This window comes from Macrotis lagotis, chromosome 1 (assembly GCF_037893015.1).
Source record: "Macrotis lagotis isolate mMagLag1 chromosome 1, bilby.v1.9.chrom.fasta, whole genome shotgun sequence".
In the NCBI taxonomy this organism is placed as follows: Eukaryota; Metazoa; Chordata; class Mammalia; order Peramelemorphia; family Peramelidae; genus Macrotis; species Macrotis lagotis.
The window spans coordinates 286012803-286035873 of NC_133658.1; the positions used below are offsets into that span (position 1 = coordinate 286012803).

General features: G+C 36.8%; 1 protein-coding gene across 1 annotated transcript in view; it reads left to right on the plus strand.

Annotated features, from left to right (window-relative positions):
* Positions 1–23071, plus strand: part of LOC141505182 (guanine nucleotide exchange factor VAV2-like) — a 447203-nt gene that overhangs the window by 267947 nt on the left and 156185 nt on the right. The window lies entirely within an intron of this gene.

Below are 23071 nucleotides of genomic sequence, written 5' to 3' on the forward strand. Positions count from 1 at the left end.
TCTGACTCCAAGTCTATGTCTCAGTTTCCACATCTGTAAAATGGTGATATTATTAGAATCTACCTGTCAGGGACTTTTGTGAAGCGGGGAAAAAAAGCAATTATATTTTATTTATTTATTTATTTGTTTTTTAGGTTTTTGCAAGGCAATGGGGGTTAAGTGGCTTGCCCAAGGCCATACAATTAGGTAATTATTAAGTGTCTGAGGATTTGAACTCAGGTACTCCTGACTCCAGGGCTGGTGCTCTATCCACTGAACCACCTAGCCACCCCTAGCAATTTTATTTATAAAGCACTTTGCTTGCTATTATTATTATAAACAATCTTATTCTGTGTTATTTGTAGACCACTATACTAGAGTAGGGGAGGGCTTAGGGGAGAGCCAGATACCAAGTTTAGACAAGATGTTCCCTAATAGAGCTCATAGTAGTATACCATTATACCATTCTTCCTCTTTTTTAAAAAAAAATATTTTTTGTTTTTGTTTTTGTTTTTGCAAGGCAGTGGGGTTAAGTGATTTACCTAAGGTCACACAGCTAAGTATTACATGTCTGAGGTCAGATTTGAACTCTGGTCCTCCTGACTCTGGCCAGTTCTCTATTTGCTGCACCTAGCTGCCCTCCAAAATAGAATTTTATTGATAACTTTTGTATTTATAATTCTTTAAAATTTCAGCTGTATCATTTCTCCATAGCCCCAGTCATTTCTTACATACCAAGGAAATTTTTTTAAAGAAAAAAAACATTTCAGAAAATTAACGAACATAACAAATTCTGATTTTGTGATGAGTTTATCCTCACTTTCACAAGTGTTCAGAAGTTACTGTCCTTTCCATCTCTTCTTTGGGAACTGTTGCATTATTATAATTTCACATCAAGGTGGGTTCAGTAGATAAAGACCTAGTCCTGAAGTCAAGAAGACTTGAGTTCTGTGTCACTCTGCTTAGCTGTTTCAGTTGTATCTGACTCTTGTGACTCCATGAGGTTTTCTTGGGAGAGATACTGGAGTGGTTTGCTATTTTCTTCTCCAGTGCATTTTGTAGATGAGGCAACTGAGACTAACAGGTGACTTGCACAGAGTCACACACCAGTAAATGTCTTACATCAGATTTAACCTGAGGAAAAAGAATCTTGCTCCTGGCCAACTAATCTATCCCCTGCACAACCTAGCTGCCCCCCCAAAACAACAGTAAAAATAAAAATTAGGATTATTATTGTTTGTTTTGCTTTTTTTGTTTCTATTTCTATTGTCATGATCATTATATGTATTGTTTTCAGGGTTTGGCTTATTTTCTCTAGTATTAGCTCATAGATCTTTGTTCATCTTTTATAGTGCAGTCATATTCTATGATATGGTATATGCCTCAACCCTTCCTCAATAGATGAGCATCTATTTTTGTTTTGAGCTCTTGGTTACCACCAAAAGTAATTTTTAAAAGTATTTTGGTGTATATGGCACCTCTCTTCTTATTATAAACCTCTTGGGAGTCTGTACATATTTAACTTCTTTCCTCAGAGAAGATATGCTCAATAGGGGAGAGAAGACTTACAAGAAAAAAAAAACAAGGCAAAAAAACCAGGAGAGAACTGTTGAAGATATAAAAAAAAAAATCTTCATTTTCCAAGTAGGAAACCTGAAGTTCAGAGAAGTTAAGGAATTTGCCTAAGATCACACAAATACATCCCCAAACTATTGTACCCATGTCTTATGGTTTGACATTCAAAGCTCTTTCTATTCTTCAACTGCATCCTATATTGGAATATTTGGGAGCTTAGAAAGCTGAGTTCTAAAATGTTAAAAATTGCTTTAACTTATAATTGGGGAAAATAATAAATTATTTTTAAAAAGCTGAGTTATCATTTTGACTCTATATTACCTTTTTTGTGTGTTATTGGGCAAATGAGTTAATCTCTCTGTATCTTATTTCTTCGTCTGTAAAAAAGAGGGAGCCATATTAGTTGATCTCTACTGTTCATTTCCTCTCTGAAATTGTGTTCTAGGATCCTCTGGATTGGATATTCTTTGTTCTAAGAGACTGTTCCAGTGTTGATATTCTATGTTCCAGGAGTCCCTGTCAGGCTGCTGTGCTCTGGTTCTGGGTAAACTTGGAGAGTAGATAGTGCCTCTTAAATCTGCATTTTTGTTTTATACCAGCCTTCAAGGCTGTTTATCAATTTCCAGTCAGGAGTACAAAGCAGGAAGTACATGCGTAGAGGTCAAGATAGGAAAACTGAATTGAATTGCTTCCCAGTTTCTGAGTCAGAAATGAAGTTAATTCCCAAAATATCAGGCACACCGAAAATCACATGTGAATACAAAAGGATACCAGGAGGAAGCTAAAAATCTTGATATTTTAAATTAGTCCCTGACCCTTTACTAACATTAATAACTGAGATAAACTTATCTCTAGGGATGCCATATATGGCAGCTTTGATTTTCATTCATTTATGAATTCATTTATCCATTTATGCATTCAACTGAGTCAATTATGTGGTTTGTTACATAGAGTCTTGCATCTGGAATGAGAAAGACTTGAGTTCAAATCCAACCTCAGGTATTTGTTAACTTTGCAACCCTGGGCTAGCTAATGATTTAACTTCTCTGTCTGCTTCAATTTCCATATCTATAAAATGATAATAATAAAACCTACCTTTCAGGGTCTTTGTGAAGATAAAATGAGATAAGATTTATAAAACACTTTATAAATGCTAAGTATTCTTATATTATAAATAATTTAATTAAATATGATGCCTAATAAAGCTCACAATTTAGTAAAGCTACATAATAATGAACAATATTACATGCTAAGTATATTAGTTAATTTCAGATAATTGAAATGTCCAGCAGAGAAAGCAGATTTAGATGAATAATTGCAATATTAAGATGCTAAGGAGCCCATCATAAAAGGAATATTATTTTGTTCTCCCAACCAGGTGACATGAAGCTTCCTTATTGCCTCATTTTTGTATGTGTTTTTGTTTTGGGGAAAGGTTTGCTAGAGGGATAGCTCCAAGGGGGGCTAACTTTTTTTTTTTGCTTTCATTATGATAATGGAATTTACATAATTTATATTGGCAGTAGGAGGGGAATAATTGGAGCCAATTAAAATCCTAGCTGGGTGGGGATCATGAAAGGTCACTTGTGAATGCTGGGCTACTCTATCCTGGCTTCTTTTTGGAACATAAAATTTGATGTGTTGGTTCTGACCCTTCACACTCTACCAACATATCTTCCTGATGCTATGTGAGGTCTTTGCAAGTCACTCTCACATGGGATGTCATGGCTCACCAACCTTCAGATCAGATTGTTGCTGCTTCTAATGATAATTAGGAACCACAATTTGTAGTTATACATACCACTTAATATGGAAAGAAGCTTTTTGTGACTATACTCTCATCTGATTTTTACAACATTGTAGTGAGTTAGACAAGGTAAGAAATATCTCTGTTTTCTGAATGGGGGAAAAAAATAAGTTCAGAATATCATGCATAATATCTTATTGATCCATCCACCTTTGGCATTACTCTTACTACCAATCCTATTACTGACCTGTCTGGATGGTCTGCCTTCCAGAAAAGGGAACCTTGGAGAATTAAACCACTCATTTTAGGATGAACTGTCCTGATGGGTGAGTAAGTGCATACTCATTTAGCCAGCCCAATCAGACTACATACTTTATAATCTATCCATCCCACCATCCTTGTCATCTACTCTGCCACTACTTTAATGTCTCTTCTTCTCTCCTCCCTTTCATTCTAAATCCCTTCTACCTCTTGTTCTGGAAATCAGAATCAAACTAATATCACCAATGCTTCTGGAAAAGTCCATGTCAGTTGACTTCCCTTGTCCCAGTGGTAGATTGGTTAGTTATATCATTCACCAATGAAGATGGAATATTGGAACTGGAAGAGTGGGACTTGAATCTAGGTCTTCTTAAATCTGAGACCCAGCCCTTTCCTCACTATGCTATGCCTCTCCTTAGCTGTACCTCACTGAACCTCAGTCTTTGGCATAAGAGAAATTGAATTTCACTGACAGGCAGTGCGTTATATGTTAGAGTGATGAGATTTGGCTTTGAGGTCTAGTTCTGCCCTGTAATGTGATTATGGAACTATGGGCAAGTAATCTAACTTCTTGAACTTCAGTTTCTTTATATGCAAATTGGAGGTCTTAATTCTCATATTACCTACATCATAGAGATGGATTAAGAACTAGAGGGGAAGGGGCAGCTAGGTGACACAGAGGATAGAGTACCAGCTTTGGAGTCAAGAGGGACCTGAGTTCAAATCCAGCCTCAGACACTTAACAACTACCTAGCTGTGTGACCTTGGGTAAGTCACTTAACCCTATTGCCTTAAATAAATAAAAAAAGAACTGGGGGAACCTTAGAAATTATAGAGTTCATGAGGAAACTGAGGCAGACAGAGGTTAAATGACTTGTCCAGGGTCATATAGCCAGCAAGTGTTTGAAACAGGATTTGAATTTAGGTTTTCTTAGGTCCAAGTCCTGAATTCTATCTAGTATTCCATCTCTTGGTTACTTTATACCCTATAAAGTTCTATGGAAATGTGGTCCATTATTATTTAGAATTTAGACTTGAATCACTAAGATTGTACTTAACTTTAGCTCAGCTTTGTTTTGCACTTTGAATATTTCGTTATTGATTCTGGTTTCCAGAACCAGAGGTAGAAGAGATTGGGAATGAAAGGGAGGTGAGAAAAGGAGACATGAAACTAATGGCAGAGTAGATGACAAAAATGCTTGAATGGATAGGTTACCTACTATCTATCAGGCACTGTGCTAAATGCTGGGGTTTCAAAGAAAACCAACTAGTCTCTGCTTCACAGATTGTATATTCTAATGGAGAACTTTAAAAGTAACTAAGTGCTTTACAAATGCTTAATGACATAATGATACTGTGAGGTAGATAATATAATTGGTATTCTCATTTTATAGAAGAAGTAATTCAGGTTCAAAGATTAAGTGGCTTGCTTATAATTACACAATAAGTATTAGAGGAAGGAACTGAACTCCAACCTCTCTTGACTCCTCTAAGTCCAATGAGTGTGTGTGTGTGTGTGTGTGTGTGTGTGTGTGAGAGAGAGAGAGAGAGAGAGAGAGAGAGAGAGAGAGAGAGAGAGAGAGAGAGAGAGAGAGAGAGATTGATTGATTGATTTCATCATTACGGGAACTCCCTAGTATGGACTACTCCTGTCCAGCGAATGAACTGGCAGCTTGGCAACTCAGCAATAAATTATAGTATAAGAGAGTTGACTGAGGCACTGGGGAAAAAGTGATTTGCTTATGGTCACTGCTTATATGTTTATATTAAATCATAAATAGATCATAGACTCATAGCTCTAGAGCTGGCAAAAAAAAAATCTCAGAGACCATTCATTCCAGTGCCTTTGTTTTACAAAAGAGGAAACAGACCAAGGGAATTAAGTGACTTTTTTAATATCCTGCAGGTAATGAGAATCAGGATTTAAAGCCAAGGTTCTATGACTCAAGAGTCAGTAATTTTTATTGTTAAATACTGTCTGAAGACTTGAATACAGGTCTCCTTAGTCAATTTTCTGTCTCCCCTATCCTATGTAGTAAGCATCTACTTTGTATTTTGATGTCAATTAGCACTTTGAAAGGATAGAATTTTAAGGCACAGTTTATGTCATTCTGTCAACTTCTCTGGCATATTAATTCTACCCTTATGCAGAACAAAGAAGCTTTGTGTAGGGGACAAACTGGCATAGAGCTGTCCACAAGCTGCCCTTCATCTACAGAATTTCTAATTAGTGAATTTTTCATACATCTCTTCATGCCAAGGCAGTGGTTAGCAGGATAGCCCCAGGGGGAGAGAGACCCTTGATCAAGAAACATCTTAACTGGGCGTTTCAAGCTGTGATGATGAAGGGAGTAATTCTGTTTTGAGACCTTCTAGAGAAGGAATGAATATTTTTGTAGGACAGGCGAGTTTTTGTATTGAGAACAGTTCTGCCAATGCCTGTCCTTGCTGTTTATTCTATAAACACTCATAACCATCTTTATTCTCAACCTCCCAGTTGATCAGTCATTTGTATCTAAACTTTATCTCCCTCATCTTGAGCAGATCACAGTGTTTTTCACATAGGTACTTAATATTTAAGGAATTTCTGACTCAATGAACTATCAGATAAAGTGGCTATTCTTTCCCTTGGTTCATTCTTTTTTTTTTTTTTTAGGTTTTTGCAAGGCAAATGGGGTTAAGTGGTTTGCCTAAGACCACACAGCTAGGTAATTATTAAGTGTCTGAGACCGGATTTGAACCCAGGTACTCCTGACTCCAGGGCCAGTGCTTTATCCACTATGCCACCTAGCCGCCCCCCTTGGTTCATTCTTTAGGGACATTCTAGCTGAAGTGTTGATTTGTTCTATATAATGACAGCAAGGATTAAAACCAACTCTCTTCCCCCAGTAGATAAATGGTCAAATGATATGATTGGATAAAAATCTAGACTATCAACAGATATATGAAAAGTAATGCTCCACATCACTAATAATTAGAGAAAAAAATTAAAACAACTCTAAAGTTTTACTTCACATCTGTTGGATTGGCAAATATGGCAAAAATGGAAAATAGCAATAATTGGAGGGGCTGTGGGAAGACACATACTACTGGTACTTTTGTTAGAACTGTAATTTAGCGATTCTGAAAAGCAAAATCTGCTTCTAGTATCACTAAATTTTGCATACCTATGACCCAACAATAGTTCTAACTAGACTCCAAAGAGATAAAAAAACCTTTTTAAGTCTAAATAGATGGCAACTCTTTTTGATGTAGCAAAGTCCTTAGAAACTAAGGTTTTTCCCATCAATTGGAGAATGACTGGGCAAATTGTGGCGTATGAATGTAATAGAATATTATTTACTATAAGCAATGAGAAAAAGTACAGTGAAAAACATGGGAAGACTTGTATGAACTTATGTCAGGGCAGCTAGGCGTCAGAGCAGAGACCCTGGAGTCAGGAGGACCCAAGTTCAAATTCTATCTCAGACTCTTTATAATTGCCTAGCTGTCTGACCTTGGGCAAGGCACTTAACCCCATTGCCTTGCAAAAACCAACATATATATGTTGTCTATGTGTATAGATATATACATATAAAACTAATGCAGGGTGATGTGAGCAGAACTAAAAAAATTTATACAATAATAAAATATTTCAAAGACAGCTTTGAAAAACTTAAGATCGTGACTAGCCATGACTAATGATGAAGCATGACAGAGGGGCAATAAATTCATTGTACACAATGAAACATGCATTTTTGGATGTTGCAAAACAAAAGGATTTGTTTTGCTTGACTATACCTGTTGAAAGGATTGTGTTTTTCTTTTTTACTTTTGAATACTAATTGTGGGATGGGTAAAAAGGTGCTAACTATAGTGTTGCCAAAAAGAAAAGAAAGAAAGAGGATCATTAAAGCACTTTTTAAAGCCACAAAAGGAACCACTGAGCTTGGGACTCTACCCTGCCTTATGCTCTTTCAGCCACTGTGCATTTATTATGAACCTTCTTTATGATAGACACTGAAGATAAAAAAAATAGTGAAATCTTTCCTGTCCTCAGGGACCTATTCTATTAGGGGAAACTCCATATATGTGTGTGTATGTGTGTGTGTGTGTGTGTGTGTGTGTGTATGACATCTATCAAATACAAATGAATTTTTGAGAGGAAGGGACTATTAACTGAGGGGACCAGGAAAATTCTCACACAAAAGTTGTTATTTGATCTGAAACTTGACAGAAGTCAGCAGTTTCAGGAAGTGGAAATGGCATTCCAGGCATGAGGCACAGCCTGTGCAAAGCATAGACATGGGAATGATTAGTGTTTTTTTCAAAAAGCAGTGAACTAATTTCTGTAAAACAGAGTGCAGGGAGGGATAATAACATGTTAAAATCCTGGAGAAATAAGAAGGGACCATGTTGTGAAAAGCTTTAAATACCAATTAGGAGTGTTTATGTTTGAGCCTAGTAGGTCAATCGAAATAAATTTAGTATGGCTATGGCCAGACTTGTGTCTTATGAAAAATCACCATAGTATCTGTTCAGAGGGTGGGGTAGGTAAACCAAATGGAATTCTGTTATAATAACCTAGGTGAGAAGTAATGAGGGCTTGAACTGCTTTAGAGTTCTGTTATTGTTGTCTTATAGAATCACTGTTTTTCTATGGTCCATCTTGATTTTTTTTTCCATTTTTTTCTTTAATACTCATTTCATTAATTTAAAAAAATTTTAAACTTATAAAAACTTTTTCTTCATCCCTTCTAAGCATTTTAATTGAATTTGTGCTCAAGCTGTGTTTTTATTTGAGACTGTTTAGAGATATTTTATAGTCATTTTCTTCTTCTGGTTTTATGTTTTGTGTGTCTTTGTCACTCGGATAGTTTTTTATGGTGGGATTCTGTTTTAGTTTGCTCATTCTTCTGGCCCACTTCCTTGGGATTTGATGTTATATGGGTAGCCTTAGTGTACTTCTGGAGGAAAGATCTTGGCTGGTCTCATTGCTGCTTTTTTGTACTACTGAGGGTTGTGTTATTCCAGTATCAAGAAAATCACAGGCTAGAGATCTGCAAGCTTTCAGTTTTCCTGACCTGACCTGATCTAGAGAGCACATCCGATCACTGCCCCCCATTCAGAACTCTTGCTGACCTGGGTTTGGGTATGAACAACAATGGAATACTGCTAGATCCATCTATCAGCCATATTCTCCCCAGTATCTCAAGTGTCCACAAACCTCATGGGCAGGAAAAATGACTCAGTATAGCTTTTGCCCGGATTTCCCCATCAGGATTTGGTCTGATACATTTTCTAGATCTGTTTAAAAAAATTGTTACTACCTTCTCTGCTGAATTACTTTATATATTTTTTATTTATCTACTTCATATTAATGTTGTGTGTGTATATATGTATATATATATATATATATATATATATATATTTGTATAATGGTATCTCCCATGTAAGAATGTACACTCCTTGTGGGTGGGGGATATTTGATTCCTTGTACTTGTAACATCAGTGGATTGTCTAGGGCCTGGCACATAGTAGGGATTTAAAAATGCTTGTTGATTGATTTATTGAAATGATTAATTCTGGGAGGGAGAATGAGTGATTCCACAAGTGGGAAGAGAACTAAAAGAAACTAAAAGAAATTTTAAAAGACTATCATGAAAATGCAGAGTGAGTACTGAGAAGAGAATGGTTGACCAGGGCAAATATTGTGACATGGTGAAGAAGGTTGGGAATTTAGAAAAGGTCATTAGATTTAGCAATAAAGAGATCATTTAAGGGTTGGAGAGAGACTTGGGTGTTTTTCCATATTAGAGGAGAAACCCGTAGTTAGTGAAAGACTGAAGATTAAAGAAAATATGACACTAGGAATAATATGACAGTGAAAATGGGAAGAAGGAATCAGGAAGTTGTTGGTCTTGCTGAGAAAGGTCAGTTCTTCATCTAAGACTGAAGTCACAATATCATTTTCTTTCCCTAGGAAAATTGTCCTACAGACAAATGCCTCATTGCCAGGAACTATGCATCATTCAACCATAATGTCCCTCTCAACTCCAGTTTCATGTTACCAACTACTTAATGGGCATTTCAATTAGGTATCCTATGTGATCCTCAAACTTGACTTGCCCAAACTAGAATTCATTATCTTTCCTTCCAAATCCATCTCTCTTTTGAACTTCCCTATTCCTGTTGAGGATACATTAAATATCTTAAATACATTAAATCAGGTTTTGCACACTTGGAATCATTCTGACTCTCTCTCAACCTGTATATCCAAATTGTGGTCAAATCTTCTCATTTTTCCCCATAATACTTCTTATTTTCCAGTCTGTTTTCTTCCTCACCACCCAAGTTCAAGCCCTTATCACCTTCCACTTGGATTATTGCAGTGGTTTCTTATTTGTTTTCCTTGTGTCTCTTGCTTTTCTGTTTCATCTTTCACCCAGCTGCCAAATTGATATTCCTAAAGCATCTGACTCTGTCATTCCCTTGCTCAATAAACTCTAGTGACTTCCCATTACTTTGAGGACCAAATATAAATTGCTGTGTTTGGCATTTAAAGTCCTTCACAACCTGGCTTCTGTCTACCTTTCAAGTCTTATTATACATTATTTCCCTTCACACACTAGTCACATTAGTCTTCTTTTTTTACACATGACACCTTGTCTCTAATTTCTTTGTCTTTGCATAGACTCTCCCCCATGTCTGGAATGACCTCCTTCCTATAGATCTCACAGAATCCCTAATTTCATCAGAGCAGCTCAGCTTTACATATAGCCTGGACTGAACCCCTCAGATCATGATCCCTTCTCAATCTTTAAAATTACCTTGTTTTTTTGTATATATTTTATATACAAATGCATCACTTACATAGACAATTGTACTCATTCATATATGTATATGCTGTGTGTCTTCCCTCTACCCATGCCACCTGTCCCTATCCACCCAATTGAATGTATCTCTTTGAAGGCAAGGATTGTCTCCTTTTTATATCTTTGTATATGCCAGACCCATAATAGGAGTCTGGCATATAGTTATATAATTAATAAAAGCTTGCTAATTGATTTTGTATCACTCTTATTGTCTAGTATAGACTTCTTATGAAATTGACACTTAGATATGTTTGAATGACTGAATTAATGAATGGATGCCTTAGAGGATGAGGGAAGGGGAAGAGAGAGTATAGATATTTCTGCACAACTCTTGAAGGATGGGAATTGCGGAGACAGAAAAAGTGAGCTGCTGACATCAAGCTCATGATCTATTGCCAATCCCTGGTCAATTCCTTCATTCCCACAGCTTACATTGTCTAGTTAATTGATTTCTTGATTAGGTTCTGCTCTCTTGGGCATGCCACCTTATTGATACCAACAAATATAAGCAAAATTAATTAATTAGGATGTTGTTTGATGGAAGAAAATACTTAGGCAACTCAGTTTGAGATGATTATTTCATAATTTTATAAATGATCAGATAGTGATGTGACTTTGGCAGAGTACTCAGAACCAATAGCTTGGCAAGGGTCAGGCAAGAGGATGTCATCAGATTATGCAATTTAGAGCTGGATAGGAGTTTGACCTTGGACATCATGTAGTTCAATCTTCTTCATTTTTCAGGTAAACATACCAGCAAGTTTCAGTTTGGTAAATTACCCAAGGTCACACAAGCAATTCATATCAGAGCCAAGATCAGTACCCATATCTTCTGATTCTAAAATCATTGATCCTTCACAACAGTATCCATTTTAAATGGAGGATCCAAAAAAAGCTAATGATGAACTCAGCTACCTCTGGTTTGTGATCCTGACCTCTGTGTAAGTAGTGAACAACAAAAGGAATGTAGTTCACTCCTTAGCAAACTTTTAAATAACTTAAATTTCTGGAATGTCTGTAGTTAAATCTCTTGTGAGATATTTTAACATTAAGAAGGCAACTCCTCCCTATTTGTTCCATATATATATATATATATATATATATACATATATATATATATGTATATATATATATATATATATACATATATATGGATTTCCTTATAGCTTACTAGACCTTCCCACAGTGATGATCTCATTTGCATCTTGCTTTAATCTGCAGAGGTACACAAGGTATGGATTGCTATTTCCATTTTATAGAAGAATAAACAGAGCCTCAGAAAGGGGAAACAATTTGTCCACATTTGTACAACTAGTAATTGACAGAATCATGACTTAAACCCTATGCTGGCTGCCTTTGATGAATGAAAGGGATCTATCTACTCTAATTCCATTTCACAGACATGCTGTCTTAGAGGAATGAATGACCTTGGAAACAGCTTGGAAGTTCCAAATCATTATTTTCCTGGCTTTTTTATTTTGTGGGGATGGAGGGATATTTTGCTGGGTTGGTGGAACAGATTATCATATGGGATCTCCCAGAACTCCCACCCTGTCTCCTCCCTGCCAGAGGTTGTCAAGATTGCCAACAAAATGATTACTTCCTGTTTTTTTTCTTTTTTTAAAAAATTTTATTAAAGATATTATTTGAGTTTTACAATTTTCCCCCAATCTTGCTTCCCTCCCCCACCCCCACCCCACAGACAGCACTCCGTCAGTCTTTACTTTGTTTCCATGTTGTACCTTGATCCAAATTGGGTGTGATGAGAGAGAAATCATATCCTTAAAGAGAACAGAATTCTCAGAGGTAACCAGATCAAACAATACGACATCTGGGTTTTTTTTCCGAATTAAAGGGAATAGTCATTGTACTTTGTTCAAACTCCACAGCTCCTTATCTGGATACAGATGGTACTCTCCTTTGCAGACAGCCCAAAATTGTTCCCTATTGTTGCGCTGATGGAATGAGCAAGTCCTTCAAGGTTGAACATCACTCCCATGTTGCTGTTAGGGTGTGCAGTGTTTTTCTGGTTCTGCTCATCTCACTCAGCATCAGTTCGTGCAAATCCCTCCAGGTTTCCCTGAAATCCTGTCCCTCCTGGTTTCTAATAGAACAATAGTGTTCCATGACATACATATACCACAGTTTGCTAAACCATTCCCCAATTGAAGGACATTTACTGGATTTCCAATTCTTTGCCACCACAAAAAGGGCTGCTATAAATATTTTTTTACAAGTAATGTTTTTACCCTTTTTCCTCATCTCTTCAGGGTATAGACCCAGTAGTGGTATTGCTGGGTCAAAGGGTATGCACATTTTTGTTGCCCTTTGGGCATAGTTCCACATAGCTCTCCAGAAGGGTTGGATGAGTTCACAGCTCCACCAACAGTGTAATAGTGTTCCAGATTTCCCACATCCCTTCCAACAATGATCATTATCCTTCCTGGTCATACTGGCCAATCTGAGAGGTGTGAGGTGGTACCTCAGAGAAGCTTTAATTTGCATTTCTCTAATAATTAATGATTTAGAGCATTTTTTCATATGGCTATGGATTGCTTTGATCTCCTCATCTGTAAATTGCCTTTGCATATCTTGTGACCATTTGTCAATTGGGGAATGGCTTTTTGTTTTAAAAATATGGCTCAGTTCTCTGTATATTTTAGAAATGAGTCCTTTGTCAGAATCATTAGTTGTAAAGATTGTTTCCCAATTTACTACTTTTCTTTTGATCTTCATTACATTGGTTTTATCTGTGCAAAAACTTTTTAATTTAATGTAATCAAAATCATCTAATTGGATTTTGGTGATGTTCTCCAACTCTTCCTTAGTCATAAACTGCTTCCCTTTCCATAGATCTGACAGGTAGACTAGTCCTTGATCTTCTAATTTGCTTATAGTATTGTTTTTTATGTCTATGTCCTGTAACCATTGTTTTGTTTTTAATTGATGGAAATATTACCACCCTTACTGGCTGTGATCAAGTTTGGAGTAAAGAGAACCAGAATAAGAGTGAAAAGATTTGGTTTAAATATTTATACTAGTTGACTACATATACTTGTGAGTGTATATCTATTATACATGTATGTATTAATCTGCATCTACATTTAGATGCACATGCATGCAAATAAATATACGCCACTATAGAATTTATAACTAAAGATCTTAGAAAGCACCTAATCTAAGCTCCTATTTCATAGATGAGCAAACTGAGGTACAGAGATAAGAAAGTACTTCCTTGAAGTCATAAGTAGTAAGCAATACAGATACATCTTCTAAGTCCTACACAAGTACTCTTTCCTCTTTACATTATAAATCTTTGGGAAGTTCTTTGAACTGTGGCCTTTACTTTCCTCATCTTTGAAATGATGGAATTGGACCATATTGTTAATAATTCCCTAATATGTTACCCTAAAAATATACTCTGAGCAATGACATGGCAACTACCAAACTCCAGGAAAAACCACTAACGCCACAAACCTATTCATAAAAGAGAAACCAAACACTTATTGGAGAAATTTCCCCTTCTGTTGAGGATGAGATCTTTGGCCTTGGAGTATAAAGCCCTGGGTCATTTGAACTTCAACTAGTCACATGGTATCTCTGAGTCTTGGTTTCCATCTTTGTTAAGGCAAAGTCATCAACCAATGCCAAGAACTTAAAGTAAGAGAATGACCCCTACCCAGGTTTAAAGACCAAAAAAAAAAAAAAAGTACAACTTGTTTCCAGTCCATTCTTTGCTGCTTACCATTTGTGTGACCTTGGGCAAAACCTGAAATTCTTCCATTTGAACTGGTTCCACCAGTTTTAAAATGAAGGAAATCTGAGTAGCTGTCTATTTTAATACTAATGGTTTCAAAATCCAATAATTGATGATGCACAACATAAAGACAGGAAGAATAATAAAGATATAGCTTCAAATAACTTAAGAAAACAAATTTGAGATTGAGGTTAGATGCTATTTTACATTCATATTTGTGATCTCCTTGCTTATTACAATGACTGGAGCATAGTAGGAGCATAGTAGGACAGCATGGCGATACCATAGTGGATAGAATGCCTAGTCTGAACTCTGATTCTTCCTGAGTTCAAATCCAGGCTCAGACATTTACTATTAGGCAAGTCTTTTAACACAGTTTACTAATCTATAAAATGCATAGAAGGAAATGGCAAGCCATTCTAGTATCTTTGCCAAGAAAACCTCAAATAGGGTCATGAAGAATTGGACATAACTGAACATCGACAAAGTTGCTAATTGATTGATTTTTTTTGATAAATTTGCTTAGGAGCCTTTGCTAAATCAGAGAGAGTATTAATAGAATTCATAGAAAATTTGTGATAGACTGATCAAATGGTTGGGTATAGGTAAACTAGAATGATTTCTACTCCTCAATCCTGATAATATTTTCATGCCAAAAATCTGAGTTAATTAGATTAAAGAGAAGGGAAAGACTAGAAAGGGATGCAGGGGGAATCCTACCAACCATCCAAAAATATTTATTTGAGAATTTTCTAGAGAGGGACTAATATAGTGGAAAGAGCAGTGGACTCAGTCAAGAGATTTGAGGCTCAAATCTCACTTTAAATAGTTATCATCTCTCAAGTCTCTTGACATCTCTGGTTCTCAATTTTCTCATCAATAAATTGAGGGAGTTGTACTAAAGGATTATTAGCATAATTATTCCTTTTTGTTTGTTTTTTTTTTTTGCAAGGAAATGGGGTTAAATGACTTGCCCAGGTCACACAGCTAAGTAAATATTAAGTTTCTGAGGTCATATTTGAACTCAGATTTTAAGGCCTGTTGGTTACCTTCAACTTGGTTTAGCCTGTCTGCTCAAACAGTTTTGCCAGGGTATGGCTGCTATACATGCCATGGCTTCTTAATTTTGGGGGGTATTATTTGCAAGGCAATGGAGTTAATAGACCTGCCCAAGGCCATACAGCTAATAAATATCAAGTGTCTGATGCCAATTTTGAACTCAGGTTCTCCTGACTCCAGGACTGGTGCTTTATCCACTGCACTACCTAGCTACCCTTGTGCCAAAGCTTCTTGAAGCCACATATGCAAATGAATGAAGGTGGGCACCAAAGGCATATGAGCAACTTTGCAAAGGTCTTGGCACGTCCTCACACCAGAGGTTTTAGTTCTCCCTGAACATTCCATACATGTCAGGCAATTAATAATGAATTGAATGGAATCAGAGAAAGCCAAGTTGTGTGGGTAGGATGGAGCAAAGGCAGCCAGTAGTAGGGAAAAAAGCTTGGGAAGATCACAGAATAAAGTCAGAGGGGGAAAAAAGTGGAAAAGATTGGCCAGACAGATCTCTAAGCTGAATCAGAAATTGAAAAAAAAACCAAAACTGCTATTACCACTGCCTAGAGCTGGGTCTCTCAAACTGAAGTGCTGAAAATTTGTGTTCTGTAGTTCAATACTTAGATTGCAGAACAATCATCAGGTAACATTAGAGGATTATACATTTAAAGTTAGAATGGACCTTAGGGGTTATCCAGTCTACCCTTCTTTTTACAGATAAGGAAACTGAGGTTAAAAGAAGTTAATTGATATTTCTGAGGTCACACAGCTACTAAATGGCAGAACTGGAATTTGAATCTAAATCCTCTGATTTCAAATCCAGGACTTTTTCCATTTGTCACATTGCCCCTCAGATGTTAGCAGAGCAGACTGTGTGTCCCATAGGGAAGAATGGAAGCCATAGAGAAGTGTCTCACCATCTTTCAGTAATATGTAAGGACTGTACTATTTCTTCTTTGACCCCCAAGAAGCTGACAATGGCATGCTACCACGGGGTTCTAACTTTCCCCTGGGGGCTTTAGCTACTTCCTTTTCTGTTTCATAAGTCTGTTAGTAACATATGTTGCCTGACTGGTCCCAAGCTATCATCCAGTGTGTAATGGCACCACTACCAGGTTGGAGAGACCCCCATGACACTTATAAAGACTTAATGTTACTAAAATGAACTTGAAGAAAGCTCCCTACTGCTTAGCATTAAAGACCCATAAAACACATAGAGAGATTTTCATGTACCAGCTCCCCAATGTAAAGCTGCTCTAGCTAGCTTTCTAGTCAACTGATCCTAATGGCCTGGAATTTATGGGCGAGAATACTCCAGAAAGTGCAACCAAGGAGAAGAGAAATAAACTGGCTCAGGACACAAGAAGGGCAGGGGAAGGGAATCTTTCCCAGGGTTGTAACTATCAATCGTCTTCAGCAGTATTGTGGTCCTTGATTTAAAAGTGGAAAAAAATATAAAATTTTATCCTGACAGAGACTTAAAAACATAGAAATGCTAAAGATTGAAGGAAACACAGAAGATAGAACTGGAACATGTTTATAACAGTAGAGTCTTAAGAAGCCTCAGAGTTTATCTAATCCAGCTCTAATTTTTTTCCTTGTTTTAAATCCTGTGACTAATTCTCTGTGATAGCCTTCCCCTCAAAAAAATTGAAAAGGGCAAAGGAGGGGCTGAGGGAACTATAAAAACTATAAGAAGTTTGAGAACTGAGAGATGACTTTCACCCAGATGGTAAGGAAGAGCTTTAAAAGACAAAAGGAGGGGAAGGTGGGGTCATTGTAGGGTTCAGGGATAAAATGAACAGGGTATAGAATTAATGAAGTTTATCATAACCAAAGGTTATCAAGATGGTAGATGATGGAATGGAAACAGGTGATAAAGAGGAACAGTTTGGCTGGACCAGGAAATGAATTGTTGTTATGGAGACTGACATTTATATGATACTTTAAGGTTTGTGAAGAGAATTACATGGTTCCACTGAGCCTCAGGTGGTTAAGTGAAGCATAAATGATTTTCCTAAGGATACATTGTTAGTAAGTTTCTGAGGTAAGATTTGAACTCATATCTTCTTGAATCCAAGTCACCACTAGCAAGCTAAAGGCAGATTATAGAAGGCTGTGAGTGCCAGGATTGGGAGTTTATGCTTTTTTTCTGTTTCATATGCTTAGGGTATCTCTATTAGTGTTGATTGAGTGAACCTGAAGCTAAACAGTATGGTTGGGGTTTTGGGGTTCCAAATCATCAGCACTACTTAGGGAATTTTTTTGGGGGGAGGAACATAGATTAGAAGGGTTTTTCCTATTTGGGATTTAAGAAAGATTTACCAGTCATGAGAGAAACAGAAAAGTGTCCCTTCAGCAAATATCATTATTAAAATTGTATTTGGGCAGCTGTGTGATATTATCAGCTTGTTTTCAGAGATTGATGGAAAAAACCCCACAGCATTGACATGTTTTCAGTGGGGTTTATACATATGCATTGAAAATGTTGATGTCATTAAGTATACACCCAGAATGAAAACTGGAGGCCTCTTGTTGGAAGACCTCATCTCCTTATTTGCATAGAAGTAAGTTTTTAAAAGTGATCATTCACATCATCCCCTCACCCCCTCCATGTGCACCCCACACCCCATTCCCTGCTCCCATCTGTGATCTTGTAGGGAGTGGACAATCCAGCTCTTTACAATCTAATTGAGAGTTTTTAGTGACTTTTACTGCCCCTATGATAAAGCATTAATTCTATATTTGTAGTCTTCTGGCAGCTTGATATAATCAAGAAGGTATTACAGTGGGAAGAGAATTGAATTTTAAGTCAGAGGAACTTATTTGAAATCCTCTGAGAGTGAGTTTAGGCAAAACTCTTGCTCCTTCTGTGGTTGTTGAGTCCTTTCTGCCCTGTCAGTCATCATGATGTCATTTTAGGGTTTTCTCAGTAAAGTACAATACTGGAGAGGTTTTCCATTTCCTTCTCAAGCTCATTTTATAAATAAGGAACCTAAGGCAAGCAGGGTTAAGGGACTTGTCCATGGTCATACAGTTAGTAAGGGTCTGAGGCTGGATATGAACTCAGATCTTCCTGACTCCAGGCCTGGCACTCTATTCTGCACCTAGTTTCCCTAAAGTCTGAATTTTCTCCCTTTGTAAAATGAGGAGGCTGGTAGAGTCCTATGATTCTTAAGGAAAGACCCGGATTGAAGTTTTATTCCAAAGATAAATGGAAAAAAAGATTCCAAAACTTCTTATTTAAGAGAATAAATCTTTCAAGTAAAAGTACTTAAACTGTAAATTGAGGTCCTGCCTTTAACTGACTAGAGCCTGACTTTTAGAAATGCCTCCTCTGTAACTTAGTTCCCTTATATTCTCTGACATGGATGCTCCATAATGAATAAATTTGTTCTTTCACCTTTGGTCTTTTCTTTTCTTATTTTTTTCCCATTTTCTGGCACTAGATTATATGTGACTCACTCCTGAGAACACCTCATCTCCCTGGTCACTCTTTTCCAGTTCTGGCTGCATTTTCAAACCTTCCCTTGATTTATTGGGTATGCTCAAATACTCCCTTCTCTCCCTATTGTCACTTCTGGGCTTTCCTTCTACCATTATTCTCAGCAAATATTTCTCTTTTGATATTCACAATAGCCACATTTATCTTCCATTCTAGATCTTGGTTATTATTAACTCTAGCCTTTTACCAAACATTCTCTTTTCTTCCTCAATGAATTAAATTCCTTGGATCATGGTCTTTCTCTCTACCACAGTGCCTAACCTCATAATTCAACATAGACAGTGAAGTTTCCTCAAAGCATCCTAACTACTCAGTTCCTCAATCTACTCAATGTTGATGAACTACTTCTTGATTCTACCTTTGCTACATTCAGAGATGGTCATAACCTTGATCTGGCTATCACCTATCAGTGTTCAAAGTCCATGTCCATAAACTACAAAATTCCTTTAGTCCACATAATCTTTTATCATTCCATTATATATATATATATATATATATATATATATATATATATATATATATATATATATGCCTTAAGACCCCGGTACTGCTTTTTTGTCTTCATCATCTCTTAATTCCTCCACCCCTCATGCATCAGCTATACTTTCTTCTCTTCCCTATCTTGCCCTTTGTGTTTGAAAGAACTCAACTTTACATCGATATTTATCCTTAAATATTCTGCACCTTTGTTCAACAGAAAGATATGCCTTGCCAAAGTCTGGATTATTCCAACTATTTGTCTCTTTTGCTGTTATTTGGAGATAGAAAAAAATCATAAAACGTGTGTATTCACTGTGAATTAATGTTATATAATCTCTACAGGGATCTTACTGCAGCAAAGGCAATCATTTTATACCTCCCTAAAGGAATCACTATTGTACTCACCTCAGTGATTATCACAAACATTTCTCATCCCTCTTCAAGTTTTTTAACCCCCTTCTCTCAATTTCTCATCTGGGGACCTCACTTTGTATTTTGTTGAAAATATGGTCATATACGAAGAGCTTTCTCTCTTTCGCTCTCTCTCTCTCTCTCTCTCTCTCTCTCTCTCTCTCTCTCTCTCTCTCTCTCTCTCTCTCTCTCTCTCTCCTTCCTCTTCTTTTGATAAAATTTATTTAAGGCAATGGGGTTAAATAACTTGCCCAAGATCACACAGTTAAACAATTATTAAGTGTCTGAGGTCAGATTTGAATTCAGTTCCTCCTGAGTTCAGGATCTGTGCTCTTTCCACTGTGCCACAACTGCCCCTTCTCCTTCCTCTTCTTAAACCTATCTCCATCCAATATTTTCACTCAGAGTATCCCCATTTTCTCTTTAACTACACATCTCTTTCTAGTTTATTCTTCTTAAATTACTGTTTAACTGTCTGCCCTTATATCTTCTATTCTTAAAAAATTCTCACTTGTGTTCTCAATCTTTCTTTCCTCTTATCAGCTAAACTCCTTGATAATCCCATCCATACTAGGTGTCTCCAATTTTCTTCTCTTCTAAATTCTCTGCAGTTCAGCTTCCAACTGAAACTGTTTTCTAAAGTTAATATGATCCTTTAATTGTCAAATATAGTGGTTTTTTCCTCAACCTCATCCTTTTTAATCTCTCTGTAGACTTTAACACTTTTGATCACCCTCTTTTCCTAGATAATCTGTTTTCTCTGTGTTTTCATGACATTGTCTTCTTAGTTCTACTCGTACCTTTCTGACTCCTTCTTAGACCCTCTTTTCTAGAACATCATCTGCATTGCATAGATTATTCCTAAGACTCTATCTTCATCCCTATTCTCTTTTCTTTTTATGCTATCTCTTGCAGATCTTATTAACATCTATGAGTTCAACCAGCAATTCTATGCAGGTTATTCCTATACATATCTATCCAGTTTTTCTCTCTCTTTGCTAAGTTCTAGTTCTGTTCCACTAACTGTCTTTTAGATATCTTGAATTAGATGCCCCATAGACATCTTAAATTCAACATGTCCAAAAAGAACTCATTTTCTTTTCTTCAAACTCCTTAATCTTCCCAACTCTCTTGTTACTCTTGCATGAACCACTATCCTTCCTGATACTCAGGCTCTCATTGCTGTAGTTTCATCATCAATTCTTCATCCTCACTTCTTCTGTAGGCAATTAATTGTTGAATTTGGGGGTTTTTGCCTCTACAATATCTTTTGATATATGTTCCCTTCTCTCCATTTACACAGTCATCAACTGAGGAGAAAGAGAATGGTACCCTCTCACTAAAATATAATTCATGTTCTTGTCATGGCTTCAGCTCCCTGATGTCATAATCATCTTCAAAAATGAAGGACAAAACATCATCTAGCTATGGATAAGAAGTCCAGGACTTAGTGTTTTGTGGAATTATAACCCACCTTTTCCTTAAATCTCCTCTTCTCCTTGGGAAAAGGAAACTCAGATTTTGTTTTTTTATGACCTTCCCTGGTCCTATTGAATATGATCTGGGGAGGAAATGTTAAGAATCAGTAAATGACTGGTGAAAATTGGTCCTCAACAGAAATATGAAAAGAGAAAATTTTACACTTTTAGGAAGAAAAGTCTTTGGGCTCTCTTTTGGACATGTTGATTTTTGAAATGCCTGTGGGATATTCAGATGAAGATGACGAGCAATTGGTGATACTGGTTTGTATCTATGGAAAGAAGAGCTGAATGTGTAGAGTTGGAAGTCCTTTGCATAGTTTTGGTAATTGAACCCATAAGTGTACATTGTTGAGGTCACCAAGAAAGAATGTAGACCAAGAAGATAAGGGAGCCCAGGGCAAACCCCTTGATATTCCATAGTCACTCATTTTTGGCTGAGTAGCTGCTCTCTGAGAAACTCTTAGTTGGAGATTAATGAATTTCATTTTCCTCCAGCAGCATTGCTTATGAGGAAATACAGGTGACACTTTTTGTCCCAGGATATAGCTGCTTGGATTAAATAATGGTGGGTGTTGTTCCCCATAAAGCAGCTGTTTTGGGTTTTAAGTGAATTATCTTGGCTGATAAAGCAGAGAAAAACTAAGTCCCTTGGAACTTTGATTTGGTATCCTTTGGGTGGATTTCACCTTCCCCCCTACCCCTCCAAATATTTCTTTCCTTCAAGAATTCCTGTTGGCCATCCTGGAAGCAGGGTTGGTCTTCAATGGAATGTAGTGTTTAGCCCACATTCTCATTTTGGGAGGGAAGCATTAATGTTTTTGATTAAAGTCAAAATCCTTATAGCCCTGTTAGTTTTGGTCATGTCCTCCAGCCCTAACAATTAGGAGGTGAGTAATCTGGCCCTGATCTTGACTTGTATTCTAAACTGAAATCTGCCCCACCCAAGAATTAGCTTTCCAAAGAAGAGCTGGCACTACCACACACAGAATGCCATAATCCCACTGCTCTCATGTCAGAAAAGCCATCAATCCCTCTCATTTTCAGTGACCGCACCCTTCTTCTAGGGTGGGTGTTTTCTTTAATCCAAGAGAACAAAGTATTTTTTTCCCCTTTACATGCAGTTTTCTCAGGTGCATACATGCAGTTGATCATAATTCCTCATAGGGGTTATGGGAGTGATTTCTACTTTTGCAATATGCTTTCACATTCTTTATTATCATCTTTTGATCCATTTCTTTGAAATAAGTAAGGTAATCAAGTCTTCTTTTGAATGGAACTCAGAGAGAGGAGAGAGTCACAATGCAAATGGTATAGACACTCATAACCCTATTCCTGGATCTCTCTTATTGTTGAATTTACTTAACTAAAGTTACTCCTTCCTCCATTCCATCCTTCATTCAGCTGTTGAACTGATCTTCCTAAAGTTCAAATCTGACAGTGTTGCTCCTTATTCAATAAACTCCAGTGATTCCTTTTTAAAAACAGAATCTAATTTTTTTTAAGATCCTATTTTACAGTTTTTTAAAGTTCATTATAATCTGACCTCTTCTATCTTTTTGAGTCTTCATACATTTTACTTCCCAACTTGTATTCTGTCTTTTGGCCTCCTTGCTGTACCTTGCACAAGATTCTTCATCTGAACATTTTCATTCATTATTTACCAAACCCAGAATTCTATTTCTCATCATTTCCATCTCTTGTCTTCCTTTGAGTTCTAGCAAAATCCCATCTTTTACAAGAAGCCTGATTTCCCCCTTATTGACATAATGCTTTCATTTTAATATTAGCTCCAGTTTATCTTTTATATTTCTTATTTGTACAAAGTTGTATACATGTTCTCTTTTCTAGGGAGCTTCTTGAGAGCAGGAATTGTTTTGTGCATTCTTTGTATTCCCAGCACTTAGTAGAAGGACTGGCACTTGGGGAGTTTAATTGGTGCTTGTTTATTTAATTCCAGGCTAGAAACCA